The 7,172-nt window shown below is 34.8% G+C and overlaps 1 pseudogene; it reads left to right on the forward strand.

Moving 5' to 3' along the window:
- Positions 1-3,016: 3,016 nt before the first annotated feature.
- On the forward strand, positions 3,017-6,308 carry LOC120137196 (annotated as a pseudogene).
- Positions 6,309-7,172: the final 864 nt, after the last annotated feature.

Below are 7,172 nucleotides of genomic sequence, written 5' to 3' on the forward strand. Positions count from 1 at the left end.
TAAACTTTTTTGGTCCTCGAAGGCACACGACAACTTCTTCCAGGTAGCTTTCCATATATATGAACCCCACGGAAACATGTTCCATGCATTTAGGTCCTATACCAATAATATTAGGTCCTCGTAGATTGGTTGTCTGCCCTCTTTGCCTAAAAAGCCGACATGCAAAAGTAGTAAATGGCATACTCGGACAATATCAAGGTCATCCATCTGAGTAAAACCATCTTTATCAAATAATCTCTTCAAGTTGTCGACATGTATACTCGGCTTCGACTTTGCCAGCTCAGGAAAAACCCGATATAACCATGATGGCGGGCGATATGACTAGTGTACCGACCTACATCATCGTGTCCGAAGAGTAGACCGGTGATTAAGCAAAACTCCTCCCGCCCAAAACAAGTATACGCCGGTGCCGAAGGAAAATGAAACCATATCTCTTCATCACCACGTTGTACCCCCTCGGGTAGATCATTAGTCATGGTCTGAATAAACAAATGTGTCAACATAGTATCTCCACCCGGATGTTGTACTTTCAGCCATGGCCCGAAGCAAGTATCCTCAAACAATTTTCTTTGTAGAGGTGTAAGCGTCGAAGCAATTTTAGTGGCTATGCTTAATTTATTCCTTAAGGTCAATTGAGCTGAAAAAAAATTATACAAAAACAATAAACATACCAAGTTAGATATACCAAAAACTACAAATTATACACTACAAACATACATGATATTAAACAGTGAAAACAAAGCCAAATATGTATCAAACTAGCACGATATTCACCCAAGTCATTATTCTATCATAGTTCACAAAATGCATCAGATAACATTCCAGAAGTACGCACTTATATAAACATTTAAAAAGACAACATATATGTTTAGTGCAGGTTCAAGGACAACATAAAGAGTAGTAGTTTATTCTTCAAACTTAAATTAGCAACACTGTGAAGTTAGAATTTGTCTTTGTTTTTGGTTGAAGTAATACAATTCATTCAAGTTTCAATTTGGCGAATAAAAGAAGTTTCTGAAACTTAAATTCGCAACACGATTTTAGTTTCGCGTTGCAATTTTCATTTCGCGTTGTGAATTTGGTGTTGTGATTTAGGGTTTCTTCAACAAAAAGACAAAACAAAAAGATAAAACAAAGACAAATACTAACTTCATAAGGTTAAAGACTAAACAGTTTAGCAGTATTGGCAGCAACCGAATGAATTTAGCAATCTCAGTGAAATGGTTAATCTAATAATAATACAAAAATTCAAAATAAAAATAAGAGATTAAAAAAAACTAACCCTCGGTGGTTGATTTTCCATTTCTGACCGTGAATGGTTGTGAGGGTTGATCTGAGAGATGGAGATAGACGGATTTCGTCGGAAATGGGGACGGATTTCGTCGGAGATGGGGATGAATATCGCCGTAGAGAGTGAGAGATGGAGATGGGATTGAGTTGTGCTTTAGGGTTTAGGTTAGAGATGATTTGAGATAATACTGTTTACATTTGTGTTGCGAAATTAACTTTGTGTTTCACGTAAAAACATTTGACTTTCGCGTTGCGAATTTGACTATCGCGTTGCGAATTTGATTATCGCGTTGAGAATTTGACTATCGCGTTGCGAATTTGGAAAATCACAACGCGATTTACATATTCGCGTTGCGAAATTGGAAACTGGGTTGAGAATTTGAGATCGCGTTGCGAATTTGTTGGTCATTTTGGCAAATCCAAAAAAAGTTGGTTAAATTCGTATATTATAAGGCATTTTTTGTCACTGAGGTTATTTTCTCTATTTTCAAATATGTTCTTAAGTATTCTTAATATTCCTAACCCCTTAATTAGACACTTGACAAGTCAAATTTACCAATAGAAGTCCAAAACTAAACCATATCAACAATTCCTTTAAAAACCACTTTACAAATCATCACTATCTCAATCATATTTTAGTTTTAATCTCCTTAAGGCCCCTAAGCTTATAAATCACCCAAAGAACAGAACCAACCTAAAAATTCAAAGAACAAACAACTTGAAATCAACTCACCTTGAAATTAATGGAACTCACGGGAAGAGAAGAAGTTCCAGACTGTTCCTTTCCTCTTTCAAACTCCACGTGTTTACAACTTTTAAAAGGGAATTAAAATTCCTTTTTCGTCAAAAAGACCTTAATGCCCCTAAATTTTCATATTTGATAACAATCCTAATCAAAATTTCCAAAAATTAGTCCTTGAACTAATCAATTATTCCACTTAAACCATTAAATTTTTAATTCCTTATATTTTGGTCATTGACTCGATGTTTGGGATGTTACAAAGTTCATATTCGACCCTGAATTTACTGAGACTGAGACGTGCTGCAATCGCTATACGACTCCAAATGGAAGCTTCACATGCATTAAATCTTCATCAACTACGACCATAAAATGGGGAATACAACACGAACAACAACAACAATGGAAACCTCCCCTAGAGGGATGGTGGAAGTTGAATATTGATGGTGCTCACAAATTAGATATAGGAGTAACTGCTTGTGGGGGAGCTCTACGAGATTCTAACGGCGAATGGATCATGGGATTCAAAAAAGCTTTAGGACGATGTTCAGTACTAGAGGCAAACTATGGGGAGTGGTCGTGGGACTTGAAATGACATGGAATATCGGTTTACGAAAGTCATGGTAGAGACATACAGTAAGAAGTATTCAAACTTTTGATGCAAGGTACGTTGATGGATAGAGTATCACCGATGGTACCATATGTCGTCTGGTTAATTAAGCAAAAGTGACAGTTACATTTTGACGGATTGGCAAAGATGGCATAGAACCTCCCAATTGGACTCCACAACTTTGAAGACCCTCCAGCGGAAATAGGAAACCTATTGATGAACGATCGAAGAAGAAACATAGTAAACTAGCTTAGATCTTTTCTACCTTTGTGTACTAAAAAACATAAGAATTTACTTGAACAAAAATGTTAGTTAACATATGTTTGTATTATATTGATTTTTTATTATTTTCTCCTCGTCAAAACGCATCGTCTTGACCTAGCAGACGCAACAATAAAGCCTGGAACAACTTGAAAGTTAGAAGCAGCAGCGACTGAAACGAAAATAGTAAATAGAGGAGAAAAACAGGAAGAAAAAGCATGACCGCAAAGCCCGGTTCAGCTCCGACAACGTATTCGCCGAATATTGGCCAAAAAACTCGCCCATCTATTTTCAACAACAATGATCTTGATTGGGTCCGACCTGATGGCCGCGGCTTCCACCAGTGCCGACCATCATGTAAAGCTTCTTGTTCTTCTTTATTTTATTTTATTTTTATTCTGAACATTATCGTGTTCATTGCTATTTTGGTTTTAATTTTACTTTTTATATTGCAAATTAAGTTGAAAATTTGTATATCTTTTAGATATTAGTGAGCTGTCTATTGATTCTTTGGTAACCATCTAAGAAAAAGAAGAAAAAAAGTTTCTTTTGTGTCTCTCTGTATGTCAGTGTTATTCGTTTCCTGGATAAGGAAATAGTCTGGTGTTCTCCATTGCTCTCTAGAATAGGGTCATTTTAATGAATATAAGTGATTTTGTGCCTTCGTGATTTGTTTTTACATGTGCCAGAATGTTATTAACTTATTATCTTTGGTTCATATGACCCCTTTCTTATTTTCATATAAAATTTGAATTTTTAAGCGCATGGTTGAGTGGAAAAATTGAAAGAGGGAAAGAGCAGTGGAAAGGCATAAAGAAAATTAATTTTGAGTATGTCTGGTATTAAAGAAAGTGAGAGGAAAGAAAATAAGAGAGATGACCGTTTTCCATCCTAATGCATAAAAACAAATCGTTCCAAATTGGAATGACAAGAGAAAATGAGAGAGAGAGAGATGCAAGTTAGTTCAATATTATGCATTTTTCAAAGTTCCATTCTCTTCTAATTTTTCAACTCTACCAATCACATCAATTGAAAGAGAAAAATATATCTCCTATCTTTCTATTTTTCAATTGGCTAGTTTTCTCCGTTGCTCTCTAGAACAAGGCCATTTTGATGAGTAGTTAAGTGATTTTGCTGCTTCTGATTTGGTACTACATGTGCCAGAATGTTATAAATCTTTGGTTCTTATGAGTCCTTATTTTTATATATTTTGCATGTTCATGCTTAAAGAGAGCATGAGAAATCCATAGTGGTATAGTCATGTTGTGGGATCATCTTTCCTGTAACTACCACGATAATGGATTTTCTTGTTAGTTTTTAGGCATCTAGAAGATTAGAAAGATGGATTCTTAGTAAAACTGTGGATCGTTCTTCATACCTCTTGTAAATGGAGCTTTCTTGGATTCTCCCGTGCTGAGTTGAAATGAATCCTCAAATGTTGGTGATCTGTAGTTTTCAGAACAGGTGTAGTAAACTCTGCTTCTGGATCTGGCAGAGCTTGGGAATACCAAGGTCATCGTATCGGTGTGACTTGTGAGTATATCATCTCTGTGAAAATTTCTGTATTCTTCTACATACTATTTTTGGGATTTTATAACCCTTTGCTTTCTTTGGCAAAATTTCTTTCAAATACTGATATTTTCTGTGATTACTCTACAATCTACATGTTCATGTGTTATTTGTATTGAACTATTTAGTTTTGGGCCAAGAGAAAGTAAGAAAGCAATGATGTACAGTGATACTGGGAGGTTAAATTGTAATGTCGGCTATACAACATTTGCCACTCCAGTTCGAGGGCTGGTATGTGAGATGATTGGAAGTGTGAATCTTTTCTGGTGCTATTGGATTATATATGTATTATATTTGATTTAGTATCTTTGTCTCTCTTTTAATTCTTTTCTTTAATTTAGTTAATTCTATTTCTTTATCTCCCTTTCCGTAGGGATCGGATCACAAAGAGTTTTCATCAATGCTTCCCCAAAACCACCGTGGATGCTTTTGCATTGGTGTTGGAGTCTGGGGGCAGTATGTCTTCTCATCAATCCTTAGTAATTAGGTTTGAAATTGGCCTGTTGTTTTTTATTCCATAACCTGTCTATTCTGTTGATCCTTCTTATGGCATCTCTCATAAAGTTGATTCTCATTTTCTTATAATAGTGTTTCACATAATGTTTGTTTTAGTAAATAAGTATTTAACAATGCTGTAGATGATGGTAGAGTGTCAAAAAAGTTATCTATATCAATGAAAATTCTTATTGGCTATGGATATGCCCTAAGCTCTTATATTTTTGTTTGTTGATAAGCTTCATAATGGTTAGAGGTGATCTTCCTGTGGTGATATCATGTGCTAGTCTTGCCCTTGCAGATGCCGGGATCATGATGTATGACCTTGTTGCTGCAGTTTCTTTGGTAAGTGTCTTTGCTTTGCCTTGATCATTATGCAGGCATAAATTTGAGCACTGCCCTTACCTATGTTACTTCAATTCTTCATTTTCTTGAAATGCATGTCCGACACTTACTCAAACATGGAAATGAGAAACAGACCTTTAAATATGGAACATTTAGAAGGAGGGGGGAAGAAGAAGAAGAGTGTGTCAGGGTCAGACACACTCATATCTGATACCCCCCGAGTCCAAGTAACATAGCCATTACTATCTCTGCTAGTAAAATATTATGACTAAGCTATTGATAACATAGCCATTACTTACTCGTATCAGTTACATGCCAACAGATTTGGTAATGTACTTGATTTAGTTGGTGTTTTAGAACAATTAAAGTGGGATTGATAATAAATTGCTACAACCTGGAAAACAAAAAGGCACATTTGATACTTATAAGCTTATTCTTTTCTGCATGACATTTTACCATTCTTCAAATCCCAATCTCTAGACCCATGATAGAATGGTTTTCTCCTTTCTTTTCTAACCTTGAACAGTGAGTACTGTGAAGAACTTCATCTTTTCTCATGTGTTTAATGCATAATTTCGGTTTTTAGGCGTGTCTGGTGAAGAACCTTGTGATTGATCCTATTCTTGAAGAGGAAAGCTACCAAGATGGAAGCTTAGTGCTTTCATGTATGCCTTCTCGTTATGAGGTCACTCAACTAACATTTACAGGAGAATGGTCAACCCCAGATATTATGAGGTATGTGTTTTGATCTACTTTCATGAAGATTTGCTTAAAATTTGGGCTACTGATTCCTGCAAATCAAAATGCTATATAGTATATGTAACCCGACCTTTAATTTACCTAATGACACTCACCTTTAGTCTAAATAGCATAAGCTATGGTTCTAATATTTGCTTCTATATACAGGCCATGCAGCTTTGCCTTGATGCTTACAATAAGCTTGGTAAAGTCACGAGTACATGCTTGAAAGAAGCAGCCGCATCTGCTTCACAAGAGTAAAGTAAGATGTATACTTTTATTTTTGTTTTCACCATACAATCTTTCTTTCTTTTTTGTGTTGACCTTTTAATTTCACTTATAATTTTGTAGCTGAGTTTACTTTCCCTCATTTCAGATGTTATTTATCTTTATTCCAAGCCCACAAAAAATTAAAAAAAATCTACCATATGAGCTGAAGTTTGAAGTAGCAGTCATCTTTTCAATTATCTCAAGGGAGATGCTGAAAAAACCATCAATTTTCAATCCTCATGCTTTTACTATTGAAACAAGATGAATCTTAATAGAACACTAAACTTTAAATTTCAGTGACTCAAATTTAATGTTGGGCCATCTGAATTGTATAACACATAATATAGATAGTAGAGTTTGTTATGTATGGAAGTGGGTCATGCACAGCTTTTAAACATCTTTATAGGTAGGACGGACGTTAGATTTTATTTTGGGATATGAAAAGATTGTGAAATGAAAATAAATCATTAAAAATATATAAATTATATAAAATTTAGAGAGGACAATCGCCTCCTTCGATGTTTGTGGGGACCATCACCTGCTAGCTTCCAAGATATGAATGGGCGTCATTTAATTTCTAGGCCATCCCCTGCTGGGGTTCCATCATCTAACCTTGAGCTGGCCTCATTCTGTTATTACATGAGACATTGAAGGAGGAAAAGAATTTCTGACCACTACACTATTTCTAATTTATTTTATTCTCTTAATTTTTTCTATTAATCTGAATGATTATAAAATATTTATTTTTAAAAAAATTTAATTAATTAACAATAAATATATATATATATATATATATATATATATATATATATTCACTTAAATTTAAGATCTCCAAAAAATTAAATTTTTTGTTAT

This window comes from Hibiscus syriacus, unplaced genomic scaffold (genome assembly GCF_006381635.1).
Source record: "Hibiscus syriacus cultivar Baekdansim isolate YM2019G1 unplaced genomic scaffold, ASM638163v2 tig00110653_pilon, whole genome shotgun sequence".
Classification (NCBI taxonomy): domain Eukaryota; kingdom Viridiplantae; phylum Streptophyta; class Magnoliopsida; order Malvales; family Malvaceae; genus Hibiscus; species Hibiscus syriacus.